The sequence below is a fragment of the Corvus moneduloides genome, chromosome 16 (genome assembly GCF_009650955.1).
Source record: "Corvus moneduloides isolate bCorMon1 chromosome 16, bCorMon1.pri, whole genome shotgun sequence".
NCBI classification, from domain to species: domain Eukaryota; kingdom Metazoa; phylum Chordata; class Aves; order Passeriformes; family Corvidae; genus Corvus; species Corvus moneduloides.
In genome coordinates, this window is record NC_045491.1 from 13,769 (window position 1) to 24,590 (window position 10,822).

At 50.3% G+C, this 10,822-nt stretch overlaps 1 long non-coding RNA gene across 1 annotated transcript; it reads left to right on the forward strand.

The window, feature by feature from the left end:
- Positions 1–7,436: 7,436 nt before the first annotated feature.
- Positions 7,437–10,464, forward strand: LOC116452071. The gene is made up of 2 exons (XR_004243394.1): positions 7,437–9,318; positions 9,757–10,464. It is a non-coding gene; the product is annotated as an uncharacterized LOC116452071 (long non-coding RNA).
- The last annotated feature ends 358 nt before the right edge of the window (positions 10,465–10,822 follow it).

Sequence of the window (10,822 nt, forward strand, 5' to 3'; positions counted from 1 at the left end):
TCGCTCCCGCTCCTTGCCCTTGCCACGCTCGGCAGCCACCGAGGCCGCCGCCCTCTCGCCTCAGCCGGCACCGGGCGGCAGCAGCGCCGCCCAGCTCAGCCCGGGGGCAGGGACAGCAGAGGGAAAAGCCGGCTCTGGGCGCTCTGCAGCTCCTGCAGCCCGAGCGTCTCGGCTCCTGGGGCCAGGCACTTGCTTCCTTCCTTCCTACAGAAAAACGCCGGCTCGTTATTCTCAAAACTTGCTGATCTCTATTCCCAGCTTCTTATATTCCTGTATGCGACAGAGTAGAGAGAGAGGGCTGGCGCATTTCAAAATGAATTTACATCTAAATCAGTAGCATTTGCCTAGAGATGTAAAAATGAAGAACTTAACAGGTTTTAGTATTCTGCACACGTCCCTCGCTGGGAGGAATGGAAAAAGTTAAAAACAAATGAAACTTAAAAAGTAGAAAGTTAGAAACAAAGTTACAACGGCAGAAATTTAGAAACAAACAAAGAGGTAAAATACAAGAAACAAACAAATTTCTATAGGTAGAAAGTTAAAAACAAACCAAGTTAGAAACCAAAAAAAAATTAGAAACAAACAAAATTAGAAAGGTAGAAATTTAGAAACAAAGTCAGAAAGGCAAGTGTTGAGCCTTTGACAGGGTACCACCCTTCCTTCTCGGACCAGGGTGAAAGAGCAGAGGAGGCTGCTGCTCTGCTAAGTTCTTTATTTCACGGTCTCACAGCTGTCTTGAAGGCAGAGTTCGAATGGGGTTACATGATAAAGCCAAGCAGCAGCAGCAGGCAAAACCAGCTTCTTCTATATGCTCCATACACTGTACTTTTTCTTACAGAAGTGTGGATTCTATTTGTTAATTGACCAGTAAGATTAACACACCATTCTAGTTTTCTTTTTCTTAACCCATCCTGGTCTAATTCTAACAGTCGTAAGCCTCACACAAGTGTCATCTGCCCTTGTTCCATAAGGAATCCCTCTACAGACAGGGAGTTGTCAGCGGCCCCGTGCTCATGGGCTGCAGGGGACACCTGCACTGAGGAGGAAATGGAAATGGGAAAGAGGGAAATGCAACCGGATGGGATGCACCTCTGGCACCACACCTCCTCTTGTTCCTGCTGTCCTGGAAAGGCCCAAGTAAATCCAGTCCCTCAGACCTTGCCTCCCTGAACGCCAGGAGAGCCGGTGTTTTACCCAGATCCCAGTGCCCTGCACGGCTGCGCTGACACGAGCGCAGGCCGATCGCTCCGCCCAGCACCATCCCTCATTTGCCTCCCACGGCTCCCCAGGCGGCCCCAAACCACCCCAGCGTGTCTGTGCCGGGGCCAGGGCCTGCCCCGAGCCCGACCAGAGGCTGTCACCCAGCCCTGCACCAGCTCCCACCCCCGGGTGAGCCGGGAATGCACTGAGAGCTCGGCTCCCCGGGCTCCCCAGCACCCAAACCGGTCCTCACACACACAGAAATGCCCAACCTGCCCCTCTGGGCACAGCCAAACACCACAATTCCATCATCCCCAAGGAACTCTGGCACTTGCCTCTTCACCTCTGCCCATTTCCAGTAGCCGGGGCTAGGACCGGCCTGTCAGAAAGAGCATTCCCTAGGCAGTTCATCCCAGCCCAGAGGAGAAGAGGAGCCTGTCCCTGACCCACACCATGGGCAGGACAAGGGGGGCCCTAGCTGGCTTTGCCTACTCCAACACCAAAGCTCTTGGTCCCAAAGATGGGGCGAGTTCAGTGGTTTTTCCTGTCCTGAAAGAGAGCAGAAAAGGGAAGTTAATCCCACTGTGGAATCCAAGACTCCTGCATTTCATAGTTCTGCTCTGATTGCTCACCGTGCAGTTTTATCCATGGGAAAAAAAAGGAGAATGACACCATATCAAATAAAAAGTTGATTAATCCACGTAGGGGCTGTGGAGAGAAGGATACAAAGGAACTTTTCCATGATTTTGGGGCTTGAAGAGGGAGTGAATTTCCCTCCAAGCTGGGAAGGGCCTGAGGATGATAAAGCAAAGGAGCAGCTTCATCTCTCCCTGGCAGAGAGCTCTGGGCTCCATTATGGATACAAATCAATCCCAGCAGGATTTCAAAGGGTTTCTTTAGGATGTCAGGTCCCTCTTTATCAGATCCCTGCTGGGATTCAGGGCCTGCCTGGTCACGGGGTGCTTTGATAAGGGCTGGATTTAAATCCCAGATCTGAGAGCAGACATGAAAGTTCCCTGGGTTTCTAAGGGTTGAAAAGCTCGAGCTGGCTTCGCTGCAGAGCTGAAAAGTCAGGATAAGAGAGAGCAAGGAGTGGCCAGCAGGCTCAGGCTCCTGATCACGCCCCTGGGACCCATGGGATCCATAGGATCCGTGGCCTCTGGCACGCTGCTCCAGCACCCTGCAGGGTGACTGACAGCCGGGCAGGGGAAGGAGCCACCAGCAGCTCTGCGATGTGCACCATCATTCACCTTGCACGTGGCCTAAACAGCCACCAAGCACCGATGGACTGACTGAGCCGAAAATATCGGAGAGATCTCAGTTTGCACTCCAAATTCCCTGCAGCCTGTTCCCTTCCTGATCCATCCCTTGAAGCAGCAAGAGTGGAATTCCTCCCGTGGTTGCTCTTTCCCTCCTGTTTTCCACGCAACAAGAAAAAGCGGCCACGTGAACAGGAGTAAAAGCCCCAAACCCACAAAAAAGCACACATTCTCAGCATCACTAATCCCTGCCAAATTGCCAGGAACCTTCCAAAACTACATCCAAGCTTGGAAACAGGGAGCCAGTTGTTTGTTTAAGCAGCTATTGATCCAGTCTCTTCCAGCTAATTAAACTATTCACTATTTAAACTCATTAAACTGCTCATCCTGCTCCTGGCAGCCAGAGGCAAAGAAGAAATCGTGTCTAGATTAAATGGTGATGGTGAATGTGCCCATGCCAGTCCTTGGAGAGGCTGGAATTGCATCCCTGTTCCTCTGCTCTCTTTTCCTTCCTTTTTCCTGCAGTGATTCCCACCCGGATTCCTCAGCTCCAGCTCTCTGAGCAGCCTCACGGGGAGCATTTCATCCCCTTGGAGCCAACTCCATTTGTTGCATCCTTCATGCCTCAACCACCCCTAAAAGCAGGGAAGTGCTGATGGGCAGTGCAGCTGCTTCCACTCGGGAATGTTTCCAGTGGAACAGGGAGGGAATTCTGAGAAGCTTCCACCCACTGCACGTTATTGCTGGATAAAAGGTGAGGCAGCAAAGGATCAACAAAGGGAGATTTCAGCAAGACAAAGTCCAGACAGAGAGGCTGCAAGTGTTGCTGGGGCTGCTAAGCTGGGAAAACTGCAAGGTCAGGCTGTGGCAACATGGATTATACTGAGGTCTGGAACCGGTGTTGGGAAGAGAGGGAGAAGGAGAAGGAGAAGAAGGAGAAGGAGAAGGAGAAGGAGAAGGAGAAGGAGAAGGAGAAGGAGAAGGAGAAGGAGAAGGAGAAGGAGGAGAAAGGGCCCAAAGTAACTGCACAGCGAATTTCCTTACCATGAGCCAGGCTCATTCCCTGAGCTGACCGATATCTCTGAGCTCCCCTTCATGGCACAGCCCTGCCAGTAAAGAACAGAAGTTCCTGCCGCTCCCACTGGAATTCTGTAGCGTGCCTGGCATTCCATACGTTCTGCTGCCTGAGAATTCCTGCAGCCGTCCTTGGGAAGAGCAGTTCACTGCCACAGGAGGAACAAGAGGAAAGCAGTTGCCACTCTCGGGTTCTGTGCTCTGTAAAAAGTAAAACCAGATCAAGATCAAAGCTCCATAAAGCTGGAACCATCTCCAACCTCGGGACAGCCCTTCTGTGGGAAAAGCGTGGATGGGCAATTAGGAAGGAGATCATCATGCACATGGGCAAGGGGGGGAATTAAATTCTGCTGCTTTCTGATTGAGGCCTGCTTCAATTTGCAGCCTTTATAATATCAGTTTAATGGGACTTTTTGTGCTTTAAAGAGGTTTTTATTAGCTGGGGGTTGTCCCTGCCTGGACTGAGGCACAGCACAATGAGTCTCCTGCCTCCTGAAGCCGTGTCGTTATCCCAGCATCTGAAATTAAAAACCAGCACTCTGGGAAACCTCTCTACTCTGAGGAGAAGTGTGTTTGGGTCTGTGGAGAGCCTGGAACAGCTCTGAGAGACACCAAACATCCTGTGGATCCCAATGAACAGCAAAACATTCCAGCAGCTCCTTCCAACACCGCCCTTGTAAGGAACTCTGTCACCCCAGTGGGTATTTGTGGGAGTAAGGAAGAAATCCCACTGATGACCTCAGTGTGATCACCTCTGGTTCGTCTGGGGATAAATCTCCTTTATCCTTCTGGGAGAATAAAGGAATCCAATGCTGCCTTAATCCCCTGCTCCTCGGAGTCTGGATTTCCAGAATCCATCTCCTGGCCCAGCATGGGAAGGGTTGTCCAGCGCTGGAACAGCTGCCCAGGGCAGTGGTGGAGTCACCAACCCTGGAAGTGCTCATAAAATACATGGATATGGCACTTGAGTGTTCATAAAATACATGGGGAAATAGGTATGGATAAATAGGTATGGATAAATATAGAGATAAATATGTATGGATAAATATGTATGGATAAATATGTATGGATAAATACATGGCACTTGAGGTCATGGGTTGATGTGACCATGGTGGTGGTTGATGTTTGGACTTGATGATGCTAAAGGCCTTTGCCAGCCTCAACAACCCCAGGATTCCATGATTTTCTGCCTTTTTCTCCTGCTCTGGGGCTGAGAAACTCCTTCAGAGGAGCAGCAGTGGGAGCAGGGAGCCACAGGCTGCACATCACAGCTCTGCAGGCACTTTTAATCCACCTCTCTTCATGTTCATGGAAGATGGCACAGGAAATCTCTCAGCCCCAAAGCATCTCCCCAGCTCTGCACACCCAGGACAAAGCCGAGGTGAATGATCCCCTCTAAGCTCCTTCCAGAGCCATTCCAGCGGCAATCAGAGGCAGCAGTTCCTAGAGAAACGGCTCCTATCCAATTTAGGAGCCTTCCCTTGGGGAGGAGACATCCATTTCCCCTTCTACCTGTCATTCTTCTTCATTTATGGACTCAATAAGGCAGGAAATCTGGCAGGCTTGAAGTAAAAAACGAGCTGTTCACAGCAAAGAGAGCCTCAGCGGGTAAAAAAAAAAAACCCAAACTGTTGCAATCAAGATGCAGTTAATAGGAGCAAAAATAAATAGAAACAGACCCTAAATGTAAATGAACATTACATCACCACTGGCATTTCAGCTCCTTTTCAAATACAGAAATAGCAGCAGATTTAACTTGCAGAAAGTTGCTGCGTTCACACAGCCAGAGCTGCTTCGGGGGCACAGCCCTGAACCTCCTGCTCCCCAAAACAACTCAAGACTCGAGAAAGGAGAAACAGGGATCAGGAAGAGGGGGAAAATCCCAACTTCCCGGTCAAAAGAGATTAAGAGAAATACAATTCCATCCCTTAACCCTGCGGAGATGGGATCTGTTGGCGTTTGCCAGCTCCAGAGGCGTTCGCTCCACCTCGGGCAGATCGGAGGTGAAAGCAAATAATTCAACTGCAGCCCTGGAGAAGGCTGGGCTCTTAATTGACAGAGATTCCAGAGAGAGGGAAATAACCTCCAGTGCCATTTGAGCAGCAGGTTTCTCTCCCAGCTGCCACCTCAGATCCTCGAGATCCCCGTTGGCCACCCAAATTCCAGGCACCATTTCCAGCCTGGAAACAAACTCAGAGTGCTCTCAGAGTGAGACCTTAAAGCTGGAGCACCTCAGCCACCACACCTGCTCAATCCCTGCTCTCCCAGGGGCTCAGCCTGGAGAAAAGGAGGCTCCAGAGAGACCTTTTCTCTCTCTGGAATTCCCTGACAGGAGGGGGCAGCTGGGGGGGGTCGGGCTCTGCTCGAAGGGAACAGGGACAGGAGGAGAGGGAACGGCCTCAGGCTGGGCCAGGGGAGGGGCACGGTGGACATTGGGAAAAAATCCTTCATGGAAAGGGCTGTCAAGCATTGGAATGGGCTGCAAGGCTCCTGACATGCTCAGGTCCTGGAAAAGTCGAGGGAGAACAGGGAGAATTCTGCAGCCTTCAACACGGTGCCTTCATCCCCAGGTGTTCTGAGTCATTTCAGGGAGTGAAGAGTTACAGGGCAGGAAACAAAGGCAGCTGAAGATCTGAGACGATTTTCCCTTATTCTTACACACCTCAGACATTCAATTTTGTCCAAGTTTGTGTCTCGAATTTAAACCCAACTCCTTCCCTGTGGGAAGGAGGAGATGATCCCGGCCATCCATGTGCCAGAGCGAGAGCCCGCCGCTTTCGGTGTCCCTGTGCCCGGCCCTAGCCCGGCTCTCCGCTCCACACCAGCCCAGCCCGCCGCTTTCGGTGTCCCTGTGCCCGTCCCTAGCCCGGCTCTCCGCTCCACACCAGCCCAGCCCGCCGCTTTCGGTGTCCCTGTGCCCGGCCCCAGCCCGGCTCTCCGCTCCACACCAGCCCAGCCCGCCGCTTTCGGTGTCCCTGTGCCCGGCCCCAGCCCGGCTCTCCGCTCCACACCAGCCCAGCCCGCCGCTTTCGGTGTCCCTGTGCCCGTCCCTAGCCCGGCTCTCCGCTCCACACCAGCCCAGCCCGCTGCTTTTGGGGCCCGCCCCGGCCCCGCCCCGGCCCCAGTCCCGGCTCCGGCCCCGCTCCCGCTGTCCGCGGCCGTTCCAGCAGCCCCTGCCCCCGCTGCGTTCTCTGCCGCGGCTCCATTGAACCCGGCTTCGGCCCCGCGGGCCGCGCTGGGCCCGCCGGCAGCTCGGCCTCCTGGCGCCGTGGCTGCTGCGGACCCGTGCAGAGGCTCCACGCCAGCCTCTGGTACCGGCCCCAAGAGCTGGTGCCCTTGGCGGTGCCGGCAGCAGCCTCCGCCTTTGCTCCCCCGCTCCTGGAGGAATCGGCCTCCGAGAGGATTCCCACCTCCTACCCCCCCTCCCTCCCTCGCCTGCACCGTTCCCCTGGCACCGACCGCTGCTGCTGCTCCTCTGAAAGGAGAAGCAAAACGCCAAAGTTCCAGCTCGAGGAACGAGCCCTTGCAGAAGGAAGTAAGATCTGGAGACGGTTCTTCCAGATGTGTCCAAGGAAAAAGAATGTCAGGGTAGGCTTTAGTTGATGGGGGGACTATGCACACTGGAATATTTAGCACACAAGAAGGGAAATACATCTACTGATTCAAGGTACGCTTTTGGAGGGGTGCACGCCTTTGGGAAAATCTGGGAAGAAAGGGGATTGCTTGGTTCAGAGGGAAAGGGGCTCATGCATGGGAGACTTGTTTTGGAGGTTTTAGAGGCATTGGAATTGCCTGAAGAGAGAGCTGTGGTACATAGGGGGGACAGCGGGGGGATGGCCTCAGAGATGGGAGGAGGGAGTTTGGCAGATCGGGGGGGCTGAGGATGCTGCAGAGAACGGGATAAAAAGGGTTGTGTTAATTTTGACCTCGAAGAGCGAAAAATTGGAGACTCCAAAATTCAGTGAAACAGAGGAAAAAGAATGAAGGAAGAAGGGGGGGAAGGCCAGACGAATGTGGAAAATGGAAACTTCCTGATGGAAGGCAGTTACTTCATAAGTCACTCACCAGAAAAATATTAGAAAACATGCATCAAAAACTCATTGGGGTACTAAGGCTTTGTGTGATCACTTTCTAAGGAATTATGGGTGCATTGGAATCTATGGGTTGGCTAAACAAATAACTGAAAGATGTATAGTTTGCCAAAAAGTAAATAAGAAGGTGATGAGAAAAACAACTTCAGGAGGTCGTGAGTTGGCTCTCCGACCATTTCAAAGTATCCACGTGGACTTTACTGAACTCCCCCAAGTGCAGAGGTGGAAATTCTTGTTAGTAATAACAGACCATCTTACCCATTGGGTGGAAGCTGTTCCCAGTGTCAGAGCCACAGCCAATGTAGAATGTAAAACCCTCTTAGAACAAATTATTCCCAGGTATGGAATGATTACTAAGATAGACACACTTTACATCAAAAGTTTTACAGCAACTAACTCAAGCCGTAAGAATAAAATGAGAACTACATATCCCATGGCACCCACAGAGTTCAGGACGGGTAGAGAGGATGAAACAAACTTTAAAGAAAACCTTAACTGAATTAATAATTGAAACTCAAATGTCATGGGTAAAATGCCAACCTCTGGCTTTATTGAGAGTTCAGACACAACCAGGTCAGACCTGAGAGTGTCACCTTACGAAATGATGGTTGGTGTTGAAGATGAAAGTTTGGTAAGAAAGTTTTGCAGATATGTGGGCTCGGCCGAGAGATCTCTGAGTGTGGAGCCTGAGGATGGGACAGAAATGAAAGCAGGTTTTGATGTAGAGTGGAAGATGTTTGCTGAAACATTGATCACTGAATGGGTGAGAGGACAAAGGTTGGAGATGAGTTGGAAGGAGATTTTTGTGGTTAGTTTCCTTGACTGCAAACAAGGACATGTTTTTCACCAGGTGGGTGGGTCCCAGGAAGAGCAGAAGTAAATAGAAAACATGTTTTTTGCCAGGAAGAGAGCTATGGCAGACAGACAAGGAATGTTGATGTGGCAGGAAGAAGAGAGGTCTGAGAGTGTTCCATTGTGAGCTTGAATTGTAGCTTGCTTGCTCTTGTGATTGGATGGTGGTGACTCTGGGGTTCTATAGGATATGTACAGTACGGTGGTGGTAGTACCTAAGATAGGCTATAGGCAAATGTAAAGGTGTTGTGTCTGGTGCTTGTTGGTTGTTATGTCTTGGGATACTCAGCAAAGAAAGGTGTACAATGCTCTCTTGAACAGAAAGCGGCTTCAGTTATGCCTACAAGCTGTGGCTGACAGCTGTAGGGCTGGCTCTGGATACCCCCTCCCTGAAATGCTGTGACTTTTCCTATGCAATAAACAGCTTTCAAGAGAGCTGCCTGAAGTTCAGACATCCTTCACGAACCCTTTTCCTGTAGTTTGGGTTACCCTTTTTGAACACCCAACATGAAACTGCTACCTATGAATTAGGGGAATGAGTGTTAAAGAATATGTCAACACAATTGCAAGGACCCTTGAAGATTTGTGGTTCAAAGGGATAATCCCTCAAACCACCCCTTTAGACTTTAAAATCCATAACATAACATAACAGTGGGTGTTAGTAAAATGTGGAAAAAGAGCAATCTTTAGCTGCACAAGGGAAAGGTCCTTTTCAGGTGCTACTGACAACTGAGGCAGCGATCCGGGCCAAGGAGCGAGGGTGGATCCACGGCAGCAGAATCAAAGGACCAGTGCAGGAACCTAAGGAGTGGACTAGAACATCTAAGCCTGGGGATACCAAGGTAACTCTTAAGAGGGAACTGGGGGTTAATGCGCTGGGAAAACCCAAATGATTCAAGAGATACACCAAGAATCACACCTGATTGGGAAATAAGGCCAAGCTTATAGCAGTGGTTTCAAGTGTTGCCTGGACAAGTCCTGAGACACCTCCGATACCCTCCTTGGGGAGGAATCCTTCCACTCCAAACAGGAGGATCAGGACTATTTTGGGCTGAGGGTTCTCATATTCTGCCCTTAGCCTGTGATTTATTCAAAAAGGAGGAGGAATTGCTACCTCCAACAGTGCCATACCACATACCCTGTCTAATTCATCCCATTACTGGACATGCTAGCTGGGTTAAATGTAAATGTCTAGACTGATAAAATATTGCTATTGTAGTTCACAGAAACGACACTCTCACTGCACAAAGTGTCGAACGCCAAATCTATTCCACATCCAGGCAGAGCAAAGAACAGCTGAAACAGTAACCCTGCTTTGGGGATGGGAATTACTAGTGCCTGTTGAATGGGAGATACCTGAGGAACGGCGGGAAGCTGCAATTAAGAAGTGTCAAAAGCAATTTGCCTGGAAATCAGCGAAAAGGAAGTGATGAGGAAATAGAGGGCAAGGCCCGATGACCACTGTAGCTGCCACCAAGAAGATCACATACCCCTGCTGTGGGCAGCAGCCCCATAGGCACGGGGGGTGGAGGTATCGGCCATATGGGACCTCTGTTATTCCTTTATCTGTCACTCCTCTTTTGTCTCTGCCCTCTGGGGATACCGACACAGCCACGCCATGGGTGTTACCGAAAGCTGTACATGGAAAACACCCAGGTTCCTTTTTCATTGCACGTACCCATGTCAACAGTCTCTGCTACAACCCCTCCAAAGTAGAAAACTGTATGCAAAATGGGGAAAAGTACTGGATTGTAGAAAACCTAGGAATGAGTGGGAGCAGGCTGGGAAGTAAATGTCCAAAAGGGGAAAGATGGATTTGTTTCACATATATTGTTGGGAATAAAGTCTCAAGCTTAGTAAAAGAACAACTAGTAAATAAAGAGGCAAAGCCAGCACAACAATCTAACTCTGTATCGACCCCAATTCAAGACATGTATGTGAAACTCAAACAACAATTAAAAAAATGAAATCTCAAAATTGAGAAAAAATACCTGTTTGTGGAATTAGGGGAAAGGATAGGTAAGGAGCTGAATGTAACCAACTGTTGGGTCTGTGGAGGGCCTCTGATGACAGAGGAATGGCCATGGAAAGGCAGGAGTTTGAGCCCAGTGGAACTCCTTAAGTGGAATCGGACAAGGATAAGGGGAGAAAACAGAGCAGCAGGGTGGGTACTGAGTTCAACAGCGATAGGAGAGGAGTGTCTCTGGCGTACCGGGAACAATTTCCTTTACAAAGTAGGAAATACTCCCTGTAAGAGATAGAAGGTCAGTAATGGAACTTTTACCTGGTGGGTCCCTGAGAAACCAGCTCTGTATTGGACTCAGGAAAAAACAAAGGAAAAGACAC